Source organism: Stomoxys calcitrans, chromosome 3 (assembly GCF_963082655.1).
Source record: "Stomoxys calcitrans chromosome 3, idStoCalc2.1, whole genome shotgun sequence".
NCBI classification, from domain to species: domain Eukaryota; kingdom Metazoa; phylum Arthropoda; class Insecta; order Diptera; family Muscidae; genus Stomoxys; species Stomoxys calcitrans.
In genome coordinates this window covers 140,058,752-140,080,914 of record NC_081554.1, presented here as the reverse complement: position 1 = coordinate 140,080,914, position 22,163 = coordinate 140,058,752, and the positions used below count along the sequence as shown (strand labels likewise).

At 46.9% G+C, this 22,163-nt stretch overlaps 1 pseudogene; it reads right to left on the bottom strand.

Moving 5' to 3' along the window:
• The window catches only part of LOC131995794 (histone H3-like), a 66,913-nt pseudogene that overhangs the window by 33,308 nt on the left and 11,442 nt on the right, over positions 1 to 22,163 (bottom strand).

Here is a 22,163-nt window from a genome sequence, read left to right as displayed (position 1 = left end):
CGTCCTGTTGGTGTTTCTGCTTCCCCGGCGGCCCCTCGCGCTGTAACGGGCTCTCCTGATGGGGGCTTGGCGGCAGATTGTAGGGCGATTCTGGGGGATGATTTCCTTGGGGTTTTCCGGGTGCTCAAGGAGTTTGGCCCGACCTACCGTTGGCTGAAGTTGGAGGAAGGCAGAGACGCTGCTTTTGCGGCCCTCTTGAATCGACTCTGTGATGGTTAGGTCCCTGATATGCAACTTCTTGAATGTTAATTTCTTGTCTCCCTGGACAAGACACTTCTTGAAGTTGTTTATAAGGGATCAAAGGGTTAAGTACAAGGGATACGTCTATTACAGGCGTGCTAGGACGACGGGGAGAAGCGGCGGTGTTGGGGTACTCGTCAGGGAGGATTTTCGCTCCGAGTTGATTCCTCTTGAATTGGGGGCTGTGGAGGGTTGCAGAGAGACGATGGGTCGATGATTTCCTTTGTGTCGCTTTATCTTCGCCCTGGTATTGGCTTTGCGATTTCTGTTCTGGACCCTGTGTTTCGTTTGGTGCTTGGTGGTGTTGATGCTAGGGGACGTTCTCTCTTCAATTTCTTGGCTGGTGGTACTTCTTTGGACGCTGTGGCTGCTGACAGGCCAACTAGGCTCAATGGTATTGTAGGTTCCTTCATTGACTTCTTCCTAAGGACTCCGGGGATTTCTTTGGCGGGAGGTGTCTTCAACAGCAGGGCGCTTGACTTTGAATCTGACCATAGGCGATTTTTCTCGAGTTGGCTGTGGGGCGTTAGCGATGATTGAGGGTCCTTCTTTTCTGGATTTCGATAGGACGTGGTTTAGGCGCGTTCTAAGGGACGGCCTTGTCGACTTGGCTTTGCCCACTGGCCGGAATGTTTCTGCCGATGAGATTGATTTGTGTGTTGACGGTCTGGGCTCTGCGTTTTCCGAGGCAATAAAGCAGGCTGTTCTACCGGGTCCGGATGAGGCGCAGGATAATCCGGGAGAGGAAAAGATTCCGTTGCGCCTTGCGCAGGTGTCCAGACCCTGGTCGCACTTTTGTACTTAGGGCCGATGTCCGGAATCTTGGATACATTATTCGCGACCTTATTCGCGTATTTGAGGAGGAGTGGGTTCGGAAATATCTCGGCCGTATTAGAGTGGCCTGCATAACGTATGGCCGTGTTAAGAGAGCTGCCGGGCTGGCTGCTGCTGCGCCTGTGGAGTCTTTGCTTGGATCGGATGGTGCTGCTGTTGTTGACGATGCTGGCAAGGCGGATTTGTTGGCCGCTCATATGGACTCTTCTGCTCATCCTCCGGTGGGACTTCCCGGGGTCCCTCACCACCGCCTCGTCACAGAGACTGTTGAGAGGATTCCTGACAGGGCCCCTGTTGTCTTGTTTTCTCCGTCCTTCACGGCCGACGGGTCTGTAGTTGATGACAGATCTCTTTGGAGGGAGGACCGGGATGATGTAGCCTCGGCGATTCCCCTTAGGCTTGCGAGAAGGTCTTGCGGCATTGACGGTGTCCCCGAGGTGGCGCATAGGAAGGCTAGCGAAGTTGTCTTTGTCTTTTTGGCGGTGCTTTTCAATCACAGCGAGGGTCTTTGCTTTTGTTGAGAAAAGGCGAATTCTGGCTGATTTTCAGTTTGGCTTTAGGTCAGGGCACTCCACTACCTACGCGCTCGACGTCTTGTTTCTTGATTTGGTCTTGTTATTGTTTAAGCTCTCTTCTGAGAGACAGGTGCTAGCAGGTGTGCCTCAGGGCTCTCTGCTAGGGCCTATGTTATTTAACATATTCGTCCATGATGTCCCTAGTTCGCCCTCGGGGGGTTTGCTACTCGCCTATGCTGATGACATGCTGGTTGTATTTTCGGGAGCTAGGGCGTCTGCTGTAGAGAGGGCGTTGAACTCATTTCTGGATGATCTTTATGAATTCTACTCTAGGTGGAAGCTGGAGTTGAATATGGGGAAGTCTTCCCCAACTTTAGGGGCTACATTCGCGATTTGTTTATCGGGGTGGCAGGATTGAGGTCTCCACTGTATTGAGGTACCTAGGTGTTGTCTTTGATACTAGATTTGATTTCTCGAGACACGTTGGTCACGTGCTCAATAAGGCTAGTCGTTTGTATTTCGCCTATGCTGGGCTTCTTCGGATGAGGGGGGCCTTACCAGGGAGGTTAGGCAGCTTATTTATAAACTGGTTATCAGGCCTGTCGTTTGTCATGCCTTTCCTGCCTAGTTTGACATTTCCTCACGACATATGTATAGGCTCAGGGTCTGGGAGCTGGTTGTTCTTCGCTCATGCTTTGGCATGTGGCCTTTTTCCCAGGGGGATGGGACCTTTAGATCGCCGACGTGTAGGGAGTTTTATGACACGTATGGTTCTGGAAAACTCGATGTGTTTTTGATGAGCGGTGCCCTTGAATTTTCTACGAAGTGCCATGACCTCGACAACGCCCTGGTATCGGATCTTTTATGCAGAGACGTTGACCTCAAACCCGCTATGGATAGGAGACACCTCCCATTTGCCGCTCTTCCAGCCCTTACTGCCGCTGGGCATGTATTTATAGAAAAGTTTAAATAGTACTTTTTATTTTCTTTTTACTTTCTTTTAATTTCCTTTTTGATTAAAATTCAGCGTAAAAATGCTATGCCCTAACACCTTGGTTATCTTCTTAGTAAAATCTTTCACATTCACATCATAAACCTTAATTATGGGTGGGATGGCCTTACCTGATCGTCGATGCGCTTTGCCGCATTCAATTTCCACAAGTTTCTCCTGTGCTCTTTTGTAGTCTGATGTAAAGACGTCAATCTGCTTTGCCTGCTCCCTTATCTTTGCCTCATATCTCAGGCTTTCATAATGATGGTCTTTCTCACTTGACCTCCTTTTCTCACTTTTGCGAGGAAATTCGCAGGTAGCGATTGAATTCGATGCACTAGCAACTACAACGCTTAAGCTTTCTACTTTCTTCATCCTGACGCTAGGGACGTCGACAACTTTACAATTGGGAAGTTCCAGCACTGGGGCCTTCTCTTCTCAAATTTTAATATACCAGTATTGGTAATATTAAGTTTTTGCGCAGCACTTTAGATATCCAATATTCACTTCCTTTAGATTAAAATGTTTGTTATCAAACTTTATCATCCACCTCTTTCACTGCTGGCTTACAATGTTCACACCTCAAATGCCAACCACTGAATAGTTGGTGAAAGCGACTTTTGACTTTTGTTAAGTGCAACCAGTGAGAAGAAATAGTAGTCGTCAGTGCTGCGCAGAAAGTTTGATTTGCCAGTTTGATCACTTAAAATTTTGAGAAGCAAGAGAAGGCACCAGTGCAGGAACTTCCTTCGAATAAGGCCGATGATGTTCCTCAGAACAATGAGAATCGCATAGGAGACAGAGGAATTGATCTAGTTGAGAATTTGAGCACTGTAGTTGCAAATGCTTCGAATATTGTCGTCAGCGACAATTTTCTGATCCCGAATGAAAAAAATATCAGCATGAGGCCTATGCTAAAGGCCCGTTAATTGGTGTTGCTGGTGATAAAGCCAGCAATTTTGGTGATTGCACAACGGCACATATTTACATTGATGGACGAAAAATATTGAGCGCTACCTCTCAATCATTGAGTACAACCTCCAGCCAGTCATTCAATGACGGCAAGTCGATGACTGCCTTTACAACGAATATCGATAATGCTACAAAATCCGATGGAGCCGGTTTCACATCTGATGATATCCCGATTGTCTTGAGCCATAGATATAGAAAGCGCAAGATGAAAAAAGCTCAACGAGATGGTGATTCACCCACTGAAGGCAAGAAGCTGTATCAAATCCTTAAAGAGCTTCAAGTACAATAAAATTACTCCATGAGGAGAATCAAGCACTTAGAGCTGAACTGGCTGAAATGAAGAAAAGCCAGGAAGATAAGGCGAATCAGCAGAAAAAAATTTACTACATACACATACGCTACGATCTATCTTCGGGGTTGTTCGTATACACTTCGTATACTGGTGATAAAGCCAGCAATTTTGGTGATTGCACAACGGCACATATTTACATTGATGGACGAAAAATATTGAGCGCTACCTCTCAATCATTGAGTACAACCTCCAGCCAGTCATTCAATGACGGCAAGTCGATGACTGCCTTTACAACGAATATTGTTAATGCTACAAAATCCGATGGAGCCGGTTTCACATCTGATGATATCCCGATTGTCTTGAGCCATAGATATAGAAAGCGCAAGATGGAAAAAGCGCAACGAGATGGTGATTCACCCACTGAAGGCAAGAAGCTGTATCAAATCCTTAAAGAGCTTCAAGCTACAATAAAATTACTCAATGAGGAGAATCAAGCACTTAGAGCTGAACTGGCTGAAATGAAGAAAAGCCAGGAAGATGAGGCGAATCAGCAGAAAAAATTTACTACATACACATACGCTACGATCTATCTTCGGGGTTGTTCGTATACACTTCGTGTGTACAGATGCAAATGTTGAAGCATATACGCAGCACACACCCTTATTGAAAACTGTAGCCCGCCAAATTTTTTCTATAAATATCGGGAATTGCTCCGAAAGGCAACTAACTATTCTGTTTTGTTAATTCGTTGAGTTAAGACATAAGTCTCGAAAAGCGGAAGTTTGAAAACAAATTTTAATTCTCAAGTGACTTTGCCAAGTGTCATTTATTTTTAAGTTTGTGAACGCATTGTAAGCGCAGTTAATATTGGACATTTTTATACCTCACTTCGAAATTTGAGAAGTGATAGTAGGCATTGAATTTGCCATACCTTACTCTAAAAAGTGAGAAGCAATAGTAGGCAGCAAATTTGGCCACATTGCTTGAAAAAGTGAGAAGTGCATAGGAGGCGGTGTTTTCACATTCCCTATATTGAGCTGACCAGTGGAGGAGAAAATCAAATCAAATATCGACACCGGCGCACACTACCGATGTGCGCCATTGGGAACTAGCACCTTTGTTGGCAATGGTGGAAAGCAACATTGCAATCAAATGGCCGAGACAAACTACTACAACCTTTTGAGTGAGCCTTCTCAAAATAATTCTCCAGATCGAAAAACTATGGGTGTTTCAGGTGCTGGAGGTGCCAGGAAGGAGAACGACACGTGTACGTCAGACGGCAGTGTGCACATAGATGAAGTCCAAAGGCGTAAACGTAAAAAGAACAAGAAAAGCGGTAGCGGCAGCGGCAGTGACTCACGCTATGAGGATTTTAGAATCGATTTGTTAACCTCACAATATATTGAAACAATCGAAAAGTTGCAAAATGAGAAAAGACAACTGGCCTTTGAATTAGCGGAACTGCGCTCGCAAATACAAAGCAAAGTTCCTGAGGCACAAACTATACGAAATAGTAGCTCTGGTGGATGTCGTTGTTGAGGTCCCTTTGGGCAAAAATTTTGAAATGTCGGCCAAAGTAGCTGAAGACTTTGGCACTGCGAAGAGGTATACCAAAGATACAACTGTACAGAAGATAGAAATCTGGGTGAAGGCAACTCCAAACACGGCAACACCAATAGACACCAGTAAAGGCGCAATAAAGAAGACAACAGCCCCAGTCCATATATCAGAACTGAAGCAGGCGAATGGCAAGAGTGCAACATCCCTGACGAGAAATGGCGAATCAGCTGAGACGCATACGACATCGCAGATTACACGAGGTAAGTCCAGCCAACCAGTAATTAGAGTTTATGGGAGTAATCCTAAAGAACTGACAGACAAATTGGCTAGGCATCTGGGTCATGGGTTATTTAGCATGAGAATCATAAATAGGAATCTGATTGGATTGAGTCTATGTAAGATCGAAGACCATCAGAAAACAAGAGATTTCATAACTGATCTGGGGCTGAATTTTTTCACATATACGCCTAAGGAAATGAAGCCTTTCTCCCTTATGATTCGGGGTCTGTCTGGCACATATGACGTGGAGGATCTGCGGCAATTTCTAGGGGATTGTGGGCTTGAACTGGACATCTTGAAGATTTTGAAATTGGAGGGCGATCACTGGATTGTTCAATTGGGCAAGGGATCTGACATTGGAGGATTTAAGCGCCTGCAATATATGCTGAATTGCCGAGTTCACATTAAGAGACACAAGTCTGGTGGCCTGACACAGTGCAGGAACTGCCAGCGTTTTGGACACGTGTCTACCATCTGTAGGATGACATATAGATGTGTTAAGTGCGGGGGTTCTCATGGACCGGACAGTTGCACCATCCCTGGGAAGGACCTGAACACACAGGAGAATATTACCACTGAGCCGTCTACAGGACGGATAGTCCGGACTGTTGGAGTCCCAGTTTACTGCGTAAACTGTAAGGAGAATGGACATGTGGCGAGTTCCAAAGACTGCCCGAGACGCATTGAGATTCTTCGCAAGAGGACGGAGAAGAAAACGGAGCCGAGACAGACGCAATTTCGAGCAACTGTCCCTCCTCCTGCCATAAATGGTAGGAATGGATCATTTGCTGATGTGGCTCGAACGACGCGAGATATGGGTCAATCGGGGCCAGTTCACAAGGACATCTCCGGGGATATTAACAGGACACTGGAGCACTTCGATGGAGAGTGCAAACGCCTTCTTGGCGGAGATCTGCTGGCCTGTTTGAGGAAAATTGGAACTTACGCCGATACTTATGGACAGCTCAAGAATGATGAAGAGAGGACCCGTGCACTTTACGGGCTTTTGTTGTCTATGCGCCTTGATGCCCTGTTTTAAGACCATCTTTGTGAATGTGAACTCGATAGTGTCTCGTCATAAGAGACACTATATTCAGATGTTTACGAACCAGCATAGACCGGACGTTTTGATGGTGGCCGAACACGAACTTACAGGAAGACACATATTTGCTTTGGAGGGCTATGATTGCTTCATACAGAATAGGACAACGGGCAGGAGAGGTGGTGGTACTGCGATATTTATCAAAACCGGCATAAAGGCTGAGAGGTGCACTTGTGATCTTGGCGGTATAGAAGCGACATTGGTCAGGACTTCGACTTCGGATGGACATGTCCTATTTGCCTCCTTGTACAATAGACCACAAGATATCCTTGATGCACAGGCGCTGGATAGACTTGTGGATTTAATTGGCGCTACTAAAGCGATAATTGGATGCGACCTCAACGCAAGACATACGGATTGGGGAGATACCGCCGTGAATGGGAACGGCCGCATTCTCCACGGTTGGCTGAGGATGACACCGACCATATCGCTGCTGAGAACAGATGGGCCCACGAGGAAGACAACATCGTCCAGCTCATACATCGACATATTTATGAAGACTAGTGGAATCCAACCATCGAATATGGAGCGATTTCACAGGGGACTCGAAACACTTGATTTCGATTCGGACCATAGGGCAGTCCTTCTTGAAACTGGCGGGATGGATTTTGAGGAACATCATCCCATGGAGATATATGATTATAAGAGTATGAGGGTCCGGGACTTCAACAATAGGCTTAATTTGGACCTGGACAGATACAAATTGCCGACCGCCAGGAATGTTACAGTAGCGGAAATTGACGAGGCAATTGAAGGCACGAACAGGGCCTTCTCTGTGGCCATGTCTGAGGGCATAAGGAAGATCAAGCCACATAAGGGAACTCTGAGGAAATTGCCAGATGACATTATGGACCTCATACACAGGAAGAAGACTCTCAGGAGAAGAAGATTTAGAATAATCGATCAGCAAGAATCTTCAACTCTTGGAGCGATCATTAGAAACCTGGGCAACATAATAGCCCAACGCATCGCACGTTTCGAGGAGGAGAGCTACCTACGGATGCTAAACAGCATAAGACCGAACAACGAAATGTTTGGAAGGCTAAAGCGCATTAGCGCCGCTAGACGACGAAATAAAATTGGTCACCTTGTTGATGGAAACGGAGAGTGCGTGACATCCGATGAAGGGAAGGCGAGTGTTATCGCAAATGAACTGGCAAAGATTCAAATGGATGTTTTTACCCCCAATTCGACGAGTGATATCTCTGCTCCCAGAGAAGATGCATACATCCCGAAGACCAATTTTCATGAGAGGAATATGGCGGACGCCTCCACGACAGTAGAAGGCCCATTTCGACCTATAAAGCCATCGGAGATCGGAATGACTCTCCGCAGAATGAACAATAAGAAAAGTTCGGGGGATGATGGCATACCGAACTATGTACTTCGTAGGACGGATATGAGGACGTGGCGTTTTTTTGGCGATAATCTTTAATCACTGCCTAAATCTCGGATATTTTCCCAAGGCGTGGAAGACGGCAAAAGTCATCCTTATTTTGAAACCGGGGAAGGATCCAACATCGCCGGCGAGCTATAGGCCGATTTCACTGCTGTCATCGGTCTCCAAGCTTTTCGAGATCTTTATCCTGCAGGAAATGAATTGCCACATACAGGAATCCAGAGTACTTAGATAATCCCAATTTGGTTTCAGAGCATCTACCTCGACGACTCACGCTCTGATGGCCCTAACTAATAGGGTGGTATACGGTTTCATCGATAGGAGTGTCACAATAGCGGCTAGCTTGGATTTCGAGAAAGCCTTCGACACGGTCTGGCAGGAGGGCATAGTGCGGAAGATGAGGATGTTCGGCTTCGCGGGCTTCCTCGTTGATATTGTGGAGGACTATCTCAGTGATAGGTCATTTGGCGTGGTGATAGCCGAGTCGCGGTCTGCGACACAGGAAGTCAGGGCTGGAGTCCCACAGGGTTCTGTCCTTGGACCAGTCCTCTACAATGGTTATCTAGCCGATATTCCGGAGCCGACTAATGGGGAGCTTCTCCTCATATATGCAGACGATATTCCAGTTGCGTCGACGCACTCAAGAGCAAAGAGAGCCGCCAGGAACCTTGAGGAATACCTCGACACTCTCAACGAGTACTTTGAGAGATGGAAACTTCGCCTGAATATTCCGAAATGCAGGACAATGGTCTTTAGGGGCAGGAGACGGGACCTTTACAGGAATGCCAGGTCCTACGTACCCTGCATAAAAATCGGCGGCCAAACGGTGTCAAACTACGGGTCGATGAAATATCTAGGGGTGACATTTCAAGAAGACATGACATTTACCAGACATGTCGATAGCCTCTTGGACAAGGCAAAAGCCGCATTTCACGCTTATGCGGCATTGCTGAGGAGAAAGGGTGGGCTAGGTAAAAGGGTCAAATTGACAATTTATAAACAGGTCGTCAGGCCCACGATGGCATATTCTTTTCCTGTGTGGAGTTCTATATCTTCGAGCCAGATGGAGAGGATAAGGTTATTCGAAAGAAGAATGCTTAGGTACTGTCTTGACCTAAGAACGATTGTGACAGAACAGGGTCAGTACAGAAGCCCTGCAAATAGGAGGGTGTATGGGGGCGCCGGATTGCCCAGGATAGATGTATTCATGGTCCACATGGCCATTAGACACCTGCAAGTATACACTACACACCCAATCGGAATCGTTCGCGATGCATGCCTCACCCGCCAGGAATTTGACATCCTTAAGGACGCCGGAAAGGTCCTCCCCCCTACATGCCTTGGACATATGGCCGACAGCAATATGCTATTTAATGAAAACGGTGAGCTAATGTACTACCATAGAAGATACGGGAGACAGGACTTCGAAGAACCTGTATACAATACTGATCAATAGTGGTCCATTTGGGCATTTGAACTCTCCTTGTAAATATTTGTAAATATGTAAATAGCAACCACTGGAATTGGATATCTTGTTTTCTTTCTTTTCTTTGTTTTCCTCCGGATTGTTTTTTCTCTGGATTACATGTTTTGTTTTGTTTTGTTTTGTTTATTAGTTCTAATTAGGTATAGGTAGCTGTAGGAATTAGTCTTAATTTTCAATGATAAATCCCGATCTTTACCCAATGTTGCTAGCAACTGAATGAATGGGCTGGGCTTAGCCTCAGAGCATTTAATTTTATAATGTAGAAATGTATATCTCTAGGAAATATAATTATATAGTTAGAGAATAGGCTCGTAATTATAATTATAAGATAACCTCTTGAAAACGCATATAATAAGAGAAATGGGAAAATAAAACAAACAAACGAAAGGCAACTATTACAGTATTAACAGTGTTTGTGTGCATATCGTGAAGTGAACTAAAAACCTCTAGTGAAAAATGGCTCGTACTAAGCAAACTACCCATAAATCTACTGGTGGCAAAAAAAAAGCTTGATTTTGAGAAGATTTGTTGAAAAAGACTTTTATTCACGCGTGTGCTCAACTGTGTCAATTGGCCACATAGAACTTTTTGAAGTGACCTATAGAGCTTGAAGATTTTATTCCATTGCTCTCTGTTGTGTGTTGTTGTTTGCCAGCTATTCATTGGCCTGTTGTTTTGCCGACGGCATTTGTGCATCCAGTGACTTAAGACACGAACTTGTGCATTTGCCGACGGCATTTGAGTGTCGAAAGACTTAAGACACTAATTTGGTATTTTGTCCATTGAGGTGCCTTCTAATTTTGAGAAGCGCAAAGGAGCCGATTTTTTGCGATTGTCCCTGCAAAGGACATTCTTTTGGCTGTGTAACCAGAGTTTATTGGTTGCACAGCCTGGAATGAAGATGCCGGTGAGATCGCACGACGACCAAAGCGAAGGTGTCCTCAAACGAGGAGCTACTGGAAGCTTTCGGTCAACAAATCCGAGAGCTCCAGAAACGTGAAACCAGTTTTCAACGGGTTATTGAAGGTCTAATGCTTGATGTGGGAATCTCAAGCGTAATAATGCCCAATACCAGGCTGCGTTAACAAAGCCTGGTCATGCATGTGCTGCTGTTACTGGACAGGATGACATTACTACCCTGTCCATGGATGTTGATTCAGTGTCCACACCGCCGGTTGCAAAATGCCGTTGCTCGGGGAGGTGGAGAAAGTGAAGGCAACGCCGGCCCCACTAGCGGTTACCAATTGCCATGGTAACCCTGAGAAGGATGCCTCAGAGCCTGTGGCAAGCACTTCTGCTGCGGCCCCTGCTTTATATGCTGCCAAGAATAAGACACCGAAGAAAGGGAACCGAAAAATCTCCGTGTCCATCGTGCGAGGCGAGATTAAATCCACTGCTCAAACTGCTGCAACTGCTGCTGCTGCTGATTTAATTCTGCTACTGCTGCTGTTGTTAATTCTGCTAATACCAATAATATTACTGGGAATAGATCAAAGGACAGCTGCTTACCTGCGGTCAGCATCTATGATGCTGGTGTAAAAGAGGTGAGTGGTCTCCTACACACTATATTAAGACATGGCGAATTTTTTATAAGTATGGTTCACTTCTGTCCGAGAGGGCGTACAAGTTCCATATCCACACACCTAAGGCCCTCGTTCCTCACACGGTGGTCATTGAAGGGTTGTCATCCGAGGGCGGATAGGGCGAATAGGGCGGAGTTTGGCGCTAGGGTCATTGGTGCAATTTCTGTTGCTGGTGACAGATGGGTTGTCCGCATTGAGAAAGGTTGCGACATAGGCGCGGTTTATGCAATTACTCGGATGTTGCATTGTCGTGTTCGCATCAGGAAGGATAGGTTGGCCAGGTTTACTTAGTGCTTCCGTTGTCAACGCTTCGGGCACGTTGCAACCAATTGTGGCATGCCCCTCATGCTTCTGCTGACTGCTCGATTCTCTCCAAGGCTGAGGATGTTCTTCAGGATGTTGTAGATCCTGTGATAGGTGGGGTTGTTCGGAAGGCGACACAGCCGGTCTCCTGTGTGAATTGTAGTGCTGTTGGTCACACGGCTGGCAGTGCATTTTGTCCTAAATGGATTCAATTCTTGGCCCGTTTGAATGCGCGGAAGGAGGAGGATAGGGGCAGGAATCGCGCTCGTTCCTCTAGGTTGGCGGACATTCTTGCTGGGGTGTCATATGCTGTCGCACTTGGCGGGCGTCCTGTTGGTGTTTCTGCTTCCCCGGCGGCCCCTCGCCCTGTAACGGGCTCTCCTGATGAGGGCTTGGCGGCAGATTGTAGGGCGATTCTGGGGGATGATTTCCTTGGGGTTTTCCGGGTGCTCAAGGAGTTTGGCCCGACCTACCGTTGGCTGAAGTTGGAGGAAGGCAGAGACGCTGCTTTTGCGGCCCTCTTGAATCGACTCTGTGATGGTTAGGTCCCTGATATGCAACTTCTTGAATGTTATTTTTTGTCTCCCTGGACAAGACACTTCTTGAAGTTGTTTATAAGGGATCAAAGGGTTAAGTACGAGGGATACGTCTATTACAGGCGTGCTAGGACGACGGGGAGAGGCGGCGGTGTTGGGGTACTCGTCAGGGAGGATTTTCGCTCCGAGTTGATTCCTCTTGAATTGGGGGCTGTGGAGGGTTGTGGAGAGACGATGGGTCGATGATTTCCTTTGTGTCGCTTTATCTTCGCCCTGGTATTGGCTTTGCGATTTCTGTTCTGGACCCTGTGTTTCGTTTGGTGCTTGGTGGTGTTGATGCTAGGGGACGTTCTCTCTTCAATTTCTTGGCTGGTGGTACTTCTTTGGACGCTGTGGCTGCTGACAGGCCAACTAGGCTCAATGGTATTGTAGGTTCCTTCATTGACTTCTTCCTAAGGACTCCGGGGATTTCCTTGGCGGGAGGTGTCTTCAACAGCAGGGCGCTTGACTTTGAGTCTGACCATAGGCGATTTTTCTCGAGTTGGCTGTGGGGCGTTAGCGATGATTGAGGGTCCTTCTTTTCTGGATTTCGATAGGACGTGGTTTCAGGCGCGTTCTAAGGTACGGCCTTGTCGACTTGGCTTTGCCCACTGGCCGGAATGTTTCTGCCGATGAGATTGATTTGTGTGTTGACGGTCTGGGCTCTGCGTTTTCCGAGGCAATAAAGCAGGCTGTTCTACCGGGTCCGGATGAGGCGCAGGATAATCCGGGAGAGGAAAAGATTCCGTTGCGCCTTGCGCAGGTGTCCAGACCCTGGTCGCACTTTTGTACTTAGGGCCGATGTCCGGAATCTTGGATACATTATTCGCGACCATATTCGCGTATTTGAGGAGGAGTGGGTTCGGAAATATCTCGGCCGTATTAGAGTGGCCTGCATAACGTAAGGCCATGTTAAGAGAGCTGCCGGGCTGGCTGCTGCTGCGCCTGTGGAGTCTTTGCTTGGATCGGATGGTTCTGCTGTTGTTGACGATGCTGGCAAGGCGGATTTGTTGGCCGCTCATATGGACTCTTCTGCTCATCCTCCGGTGGGACTTCCCGGGGTCCCTCACCACCGCCTCGTCACAGAGACTGTTGAGAGGATTCCTGACAGGGCCCCTGTTGTCTTGTTTTCTCCGTCCTTCACGGCTGACGGGTCTGTAGTTGATGACAGATCTCTTTGGAGGGAGGACCGGTATGATGTAGCCTCGGCGATTCCCCTTAGGCTTGCGAGAAGGTCTTGCGGCATTGACGGTGTCCCCGAGGTGGAGCATAGGAAGGCTAGCGACGTTGTCTTTGTCTTTTTGGCGATGCTTTTCAATCACAGCGAGGGTCTTTGCTTTTGTTGAGAAAAGGCGAATTCTGGCTGATTTTCAGTTTGGCTTTAGGTCAGGGCACTCCACTACCCACGCACTCGACGTCTTGTTTCTTGATTTGGTCTTCTTATTGTTTAAGCTCTCTTCTGAGAGACAGGTGCTAGCAGGTGTGCCTCAGGGCTCTCTGCTAGGGCCTATGTTATTTAGCATATTCGTCCATGATGTCCCTAGTCCGCCCTCGGGTGGTTTGCTACTCGCCTATGCTGATGACATGCTGGTTGTATTTTCGGGAGCTAGGGCGTCTGCTGTAGAGAGGGCGTTGAACTCATTTCTGGATGATCTTTATAAATTCCACTCTAGGTGGAAGCTGGAGTTGAATGTGGGGAAGTCTTCCCCAACTTTAGGTGCTACATTCCCGATTTGTTTATCGGGGGTGGCGGGATTGAGGTCTCCACTGTATTGAGGTACCTAGGTGTTGTCTTTGATACTAGATTTGATTTCTCGAGACACGTTGGTCACGTGCTCAATAAGGCTAGTCGTTTGTATTTCGCCTACGATGGGCTTCTTCGGATGAGGGGGGCCTTACCAGGGAGGTTAGGCAGCTTATTTATAAACTGGTTATCAGGCCTGTCGTTTGTCATGCCTTTCCTGCCTAGTTTGACATTTCCTCACGACATATGTAGAGGCTCAGGGTCTGGGAGCTGGTTGTTCTTCGCTCATGCTTTGGCATGTGGCCTTTTTCCCAGGGGGATGGGACCTTTAGATCGCCGACGTGTAGGGAGTTTTATGACACGTATGGTTCTGGAAAACTCGATGTGTTTTTGATGAGCGGTGCCCTTGAATTTTCTACGAAGTGCCATGACCTCGACAACGCCCTGGTATCGGATCTTTTATGCAGAGACGTTGACCTCGAACCCGCCATGGATAGGAGACACCTCCCATTTGCCGCTCTTCCAGCCCTTACTGCCGCTGGGCATGTATTTATAGAAAAGTTTAAATAGTACTTTTTATTTTCTTTTTACTTTCTTTTAATTTCCTTTTTGATTAAAATTCAGCGTAAAAATGCTATGCCCTAACACCTTGGTTATCTTCTTAGTAAAATCTTTCACATTCACATCATAAACCTTAATTATGGGTGGGATGGCCTTACCTGATTTCCCCTCATTCTTAGTCTTCTCCGTTCCATCATTGGTCATCTTTGGGATTGCTCCGGTATTGCGTTTGTTCCGCACCTCTTTGAAAGCACCCTCTTCGCCTCCTGGACTTGGTACCACAGTCTCATTGGTCATCATCTCTTCTTCCATCGGAGCCTCTCGGCCTATCTCCGATTCCATAGTGCTGCGGCCTTGCACTATGCCATTATTTTCCATAAGATTGGTGTCGGCATGCCAATCTACTTTCTTACTATTATTTGTTGGAGTGCTATCTGCAACCCACTCATTCGAGATATGTAGGCTGACGTTGACATTTTTGCCAGCCAATTCCTTGGTAAGCACGTTTAGCTTGGCTTCCAAATCGTCGATGCGCTTTGCCGCATTCAATTTCCACAAGTTTTTCCTGTGCTCTTTTGTAGTCTGATGTAAAGACTTCAATCTGCTTTGCCTGCTCCCTTATCTTTGCCTCATATCTCAGGCTTTCATAATGATGGTCTTTCTCACTTGACCTCCTTTTCTCACTTTTGCGAGGAAATTCGCAGGTAGCGATTGAATTCGATGCACTAGCAACTACAACGCTTAAGCTTTCTACTTTCTTCATCCTGACGCTAGGGACGTCGACAACTTTACAATTGGGAAGTTCCAGCACTGGGGCCTTCTCTTACTTCTCAAATTTTAATATACCAGTATTGGTAATATTAAGTTTTTGCGCAGCACTTTAGATATCCAATATTCACTTCCTTTAGATTAAAATTTTTGTTATCAAACTTTATCATTCACCTCTTTCACTGCTGGCTTACAATGTTCACACCTCAAATGCCAACCACTGAATAGTTGGTGAAAGCGACTTTTGACTTTTGTTAAGTGCAACCAGTGAGAAGAAATAGTAGTCGTCAGTGCTGCGCAGAAAGTTTGATTTGCCAGTTTGATCACTCAAAATTTTGAGAAGCAAGAGAAGGCACCAGTGCAGGAACTTCCTTCGAATAAGGCCGATGATGTTCCTCAGAACAATGAGAATCGCATAGGAGACAGAGGAATTGATCTAGTTGAGAATTTGAGCACTGTAGTTGCAAATGCTTCGAATATTGTCGTCAGCGACAATTTTCTGATCCCGAATGAAAAAATATCAGCATGAGGCCTATGCTAAAGGCCCGTTAATTGGTGTTGCTGGTGATAAAGCCAGCAATTTTGGTGATTGCACAACGGCACATATTTACATTGATGGACGAAAAATATTGAGCGCTACCTTTCAATCATTGAGTACAACCTCCAGCCAGTCATTCAATGACGGCAAGTCGATGACTGCCTTTACAACGAATATTGTTAATGCTACAAAATCCGATGGAGCCGGTTTCACATCTGATGATATCCCGATTGTCTTGAGCCATAGATATAGAAAGCGCAAGATGGAAAAAGCGCAACGAGATGGTGATTCACTCACTGAAGGCAAGAAGCTGTATCAAATCCTTAAAGAGCTTCAAGCTACAATAAAATTACTCCATTAGGAGAATCAAGCACTTATTATTAAGTATTATTGGCTGAGCAGCCGTGGTGACAACACCAAGTGAAGTGCAGTGAACAGTAAATAATTAAACAAGTGAAGTGAGATAAAGCAATTGCTTTAAGATAGAGGAGAAGGTGGAAACGATTAAAGTGTCGGCCGAGAATTTCTCTTATGAGATAAATATTCCGGCCAATTTATCGAATGTGACACTGGAAGGCAGTGCCAATAACATGTCTGGCAACCACAATGATGACATTGGCGGTCGACGACCCAATGAGAACGACTGTCGGCGACAGCAAAATACTGATTTTAACGGCCACCCCATGGATTTGGCTAAATCGTCAATTGAATCTGACAAGGAAGATTCAAAAATGCGGAAGCGGAAGAAGGGCCATGGTTCTGATGGCGATTCCAGCTATAACGCCATGAAATTGCAACTTGCCGTTGAGAGGCTTGAGACAGCGAATAGAAATCTTGAAGCGCGGAATCAGGACTTGATTGCTAGAATGGAAGCACAGTGTGCTCTTGTGGAGACGCTGCGCTGTAAAATTGAACAGCTTGAAGGCACACGATCTGGTTTCGTTGCTGCTGCTAACATCACTACTGAGGCTACTGTACACCAATCGCAGTCAGCAAGAAACAACAATGATATTACTACCACCACTACATCTGGTAGTACATTTACGACAAACTGGCTTGCTGCCAGCACCACCACTAAAGCTGCCATGCACCAATTGCAGCCAACAGCAACCAACTATGACAGCACTACCATAGCTACATCTGGTAGTAAGGCTATAACCGAATGGTCCACCGAGGTAGCCGAAAACCTCGGTGCAGCGTTGATGGAAGAGGATGATGTCGCACCGCCGGCGACTGTAGACATGTCAAAAGGGGCTATTCGCAAGACCACACAGAAGCAGCCACAAACGACCCAAGCTAATAATGGAAAGTCATCAACAACTATGACAACAACAACCTTGAATCACCAGAGGACCACTACCAGGAACAGAGGCGCTGACTCGAACACGGATGCGGGAAGGACCGTTGGATCAGGTAAGGCCAGCCCACCTATAGTGAAGGTTTATGGGGTAAATGTTAAGACATTCATGTCAGGTCTTAAGGGGCTTTTAGGACATGATCTCTTTAATATTGATATAAAGAATAGGAACATGATTGTTCTTAAATTAGTGAGACTGGAAGATCACGCTAGGGTCAAGCAATATTTGATAGGAGAGGGTACGTCCTTCTACACCTTCACACCGAGGAATATGAGGCCATATACGATAATGCTTTCTGGTTTGTCTAGCACCTATGACGTAGAGGATTTAAAGGCCTTCCTGGACGCGACTGGCATCAAGATCTGCGATATGGTCATAAAGAAACTCATGTACGACAGATGGATCGTACAATTAGGCCAGGATTCCGATGTGAAGGCTTTCCGTAGGCAAAGATACATACTGGGCTGCAGAATAGACATGGTGAAGAACAAAGCAGGAGGGGTTACCCAATGCCATAACTGCCAGAGGTTCGGGCACGTTGCGGCCAATTGCAGCATGGAGCACAGATGCGTGCGATGCGCATCTCCACACGGACCAGGAGAGTGCAGTGTGCCATCGGCCGAGGCCGGGGGAGAAGGGACCTTATCCAAGGATCCGGCTACAGGGGAGATTGTCAGGGCGGCTGTTGCCCCTCTATATTGCGCTAATTGTAAGGCTAGCGGACACATGGCCAGCGACAAGAATTGCCCGAAGCGCCTGGAAGTACTCCAGCGCATGCAAGAGAGGAAAGTGACCATGGCGCCTCCAAAGAGGGCCCAGGTGCTGGCTCCGGCGCCACCACCACCAAGGATGACCGCGGGCTCTTATGCCAACGTTGCCAGGCATGTGAATTCTCCAACGATCACCCCAGTTGGAATGAGGAATGAGACGGCGCAGAGGGCGGCTCAGGCAATGGGCTTCTTCAATGCGGAGTGTAGACGGCTGTTCGGACAGGACTTCCATGTATACATGGCCAAGATTGCTGGGTTCGCTGAGACCTTCAGGGGACTGAACTCTGATGCTGAGAAAAGGCAGGCGCTGTTCGGCCTTGGTTTGAGCATGGCTCCTGATGGGAATTAAATGCATTTTTGTGACTCGGAGGGACGTACCCTTTTCTACCACAGGAGATTCCGCCAATATGGCATGGATGATATGGTATACGCCACGGCACAGTGGGTGCCTGTGGTCTGATTGTAAATAGTGTAGATAGTTGTGGAGATGTATATAGCTTTATGATTTTGTTCATTTTATTTTATTTTATTTTGCTTTTATTGCGATGGACGCATTTCTTTCTTTTATTCGTTTTGGTTTTATTAGATTTAGTTAGTGATAGTTTAGCTTAGGTTTTTATATAGTAGGTTTTACATTCCCTGTTTTTCCATTTTTTCGGGGAGGATTTAATGTATCCGTGCATTCGGGAATAGATACTTATGGTAAATCGGCTGGGCTGGCCTTGCTAGAATTTATTTGGAATTATTATAGACTCAGAGAAATGTAGAATAAGCATGTTGAGTATTATATGTATATAGGACTACAATGGAAATGTAAAATAATTTTAAGTGAATTGGAAAATAAATATGAATACATGGAATCAAGCACTTAGAGCTGAACTGGCTGAAATGAAGAAAAAAAAATGTACTACATACACATACGCTACGATCTATCTTCGGGGTTGTTCGTATACACTTCGTGTGTACAGATGCAAATGTTGAAGCATATACGCAGCACACACCCTTATTGAAAACTGTAGCCCGCCAAATTTTTTCTATAAATATCGGGAATTGCTCCGAAAGGCAACTATTAGAGTGTTAACAGTGTTTGTGTGCATATCGTGAAGTGAACTAAAAACCTCTAGTGAATAATGGCTCGTACTAAGCAAACTGTCCATAAATCTACTTGTGGCAAAAAAAGCTTGAATTTGAGAAGATTTGTTGAAAAAGACTTTTATTCACGCGTGTACTCAACTGTGTCAATTGGCCACATAGAACTTTTGGAAGTTACCGATAGAGCTTGGAGATTTAATTCCATTGCTCTCTGTTGTGTGTTGCTGTTTACCAGCTATTCATTGGCCAGTTGTTTTGCCGACGGCATTTGTGCATCCAGTGACTTAAGACACGAACCTGTGCATTTGCCGACGGCATTTGAGTGTCGAAAGACTTAAGACACTAATTTGGTATTTTGTCCATTGAGGTGCCTTCTAATTTTGAGAAGCGCAAAGGAGGCGATTTTTTGCGATTTTCCCTGCAAAGGACATTCTTTTGGCTGTGTAACCAGAGTTTATTGGTTGCACAGCCTGGAATGAAGATGCCGGTGAGATCGCACGACGACCAAAGCGAAGGTGTCCCTCAAAGGGATTGCCCGAAAAGAAGATGACAACCAACCAAGATTTTGTTGTCATTACACCTGAAGAGATGGAGCGCAAGAACGAGCTGTTGCGCAAAAACGAGGAGCTACAGGAAGCTTTCGGTCAACAAATCCGAGAGCTCCAGAAACGTGAAACCAGTTTTCAACGGGTTATTGAAGGTCTAATGCTTGATGTGGGAATCTCAAGCGTAATAATGCCCAATACCAGGCTGCGTTAACAAAGCCTGGTCATGCATGTGCTGCTGTTACTGGACAGGGTGACATTACTACCCTGTCCATGGATGTTGATTCAGTGTCCACACCGCCGGTTGCAAAATGCCGTTGCTCGGGGAGGTGGAGAAAGTGAAGGCAACGCCGGCCCCACTTGCGGTTACCAATTGCCATGGTAACCCTGAGAAGGATGCCTCGGAGCCTGTGGCAAGCACTTCTGCTGCGGCTCCTGCTTTATATGCTGCCAAGAATAAGACACCGAAGAAGGGGAAGCGAAAAATCTCCGTGTCCATCGTGCGAGGCGAGATTAAATCCACTGCTCAAACTGCTGCTGCTGCTGATTTAATTCTGCTACTGCTGCTGCTGTTAATTCTGCTAATACCAATAATATTACTGGGAATAGATCAAAGGACAGCTCATTACCTGCGGTCAGCATATATGATGCTGGTGTAAAAGAGGTGAGTGGTCTCCTACACACTATATTTAGACATGGCGAATTTTTTATAAGTATGGTTCGCTTCTGTCCGAGAGGGGGTACAAGTTCCATACCCACACACCTAAGGCCCTCGTTTCTCACACGGTGGTCAATGAAGGGTTGCCGTCCGAGGGCGGATAGGGCGGAGCTTGGCGCTAGGGTCATTGGTGCAATTTCTGTTGCTGGTGACAGATGGGTTGTCCGCATTGAGAAAGATTGCGACATAGGCATGGTTTATGCAATTACTCGGATGTTGCATTGTCGTGTTCGCATCAGGAAGGATAGATTGGCCAGATTTACTTAGTGCTTCCGTTGTCAACGCTTCGGGCACGTTGCATCCAATTGTGGCATGCCCCTCATGCTTCTGCTGACTGCTCGATTCGCTCCAAGGCTGAGGATGTTCTTCAGGATGTTGTAGATCCTGTGATAGGTGAGGTTGTTCGGAAGGCGACACAGCCGGTCTCCTGTGTGAATTGTAGTGCTGTTGGTCACACGGCTGGCAGTACACTTAGTCCTAAACGGATTCAATTCTTGACCCGTTTGAATTCGAGGAAGGAGGAGGATAGGGGCAGAACTCGCGCTCGTTCCTCTAGGTTGGCGGAAATTCTTTCTGGGGTGTCATATGCTGTCGCACTTGGCGGGCGTCCTCTCTGTGATGGTTAGGTCCCTGATATGCAACTTCTTGAATGTTAATTTCATGTCTCCCTGGACAAGACACTTCTTGAAGTTGTTTATAAGGGATCACAGGGTTGAGTACGAGGGATACGTCTATTACAGGCGTGATAGGACGACGGGGGTAGGCGGCGGTGTTGGCGTACTCGTCAGGGAGGATTTTCGCTCCGAGTTGATTCCTCTTGAATTGGGGGCTGTGGAGGGTTGTGGAGAGACGATGGGTCGATGATTTCCTTTGTGTCGCTTTATCTTCGCCCTGGTATTGGCTTTGCGATTTCTGTTCTGGACCCTGTGTTTCGTTTGGTGCTTGGTGGTGTTGATGCTAGGGGACGTTCTCTCTTCAATTTTTTGGCTGGTGGTACTTCTTTGGACGCTGTGGCTGCTGACAGGAGAAACTAGGCTCAACGGTATTGTAGGTTCCTTCATTGACTTCTTCCTGAGGACTCCGGGGATTTCCTTGGCGGGAGGTGTCTTCAACAGCAGGGTGCTTGACTTTGAGTCTGACAATAGGCGATTCTTCTCGAGTTGGCTGTGGGGGGGTTAGTGATGATTGAGGGTCCTTCTTTTCTGGATTTCGATAGGACGTGGTTTCAGCCGCGTTCTAAGGGACGGCCTTGTCGACTTGGCTCTGCCCACTGGCCGGAATGTTTCTGCCGATGAGATTGATTTGTGTGTTGACGGTCTGGGCTCTGCGTTTTCCGAGGCAATAAAGCAGGCTGTTCCACCGGGTCCGGATGAGGCGCAGGATAATCCGGGAGAGGAAAAGATTCCGTTGCGCCTTGCGCAGGTGTCCAGACCCTGGTCGCACTTTTGTACTTAGGGCCGATGTCCGGAATCTTGGATACATTATTCGCGACCTTAATCGCGTATTTGAGGAGGAGTGGGTCCGGAAATATCTCGGCCGTATTAGAGTGGCCTGCAGAACGTATGGCCGTGTTAAAAGAGCTGCCGGGCTGGCTGCTGCTGCGCCTGTGGAGTCTTTGCTTGGATCGGATGGTGCTGCTGTTGTTGACGATGCTGGCAAGGCGGATTTGTTGGCCGCTCCTATGGACTCTTCTGCTCATCCTCCGGTGGGTCTTCCCGGAGTCCCTCTCCACCGCCTCGTCACAGAGACTGTTGAGAGGATTCCTGACAGGGCCCCTGTTGTCTTGTTTTCTCCGTCCTTCACGGCTGACGGGTCTGTAGTTGATGACAGATCTCTTTGGAGGGAGGACCGGGATGATGTAGCCTCGGCGATTCCCCTTAGGCTGCGAGAAGGTCTTGCGGCATTGACGGTGTCCCCGAGGTGGCGCATAGGAAGGCT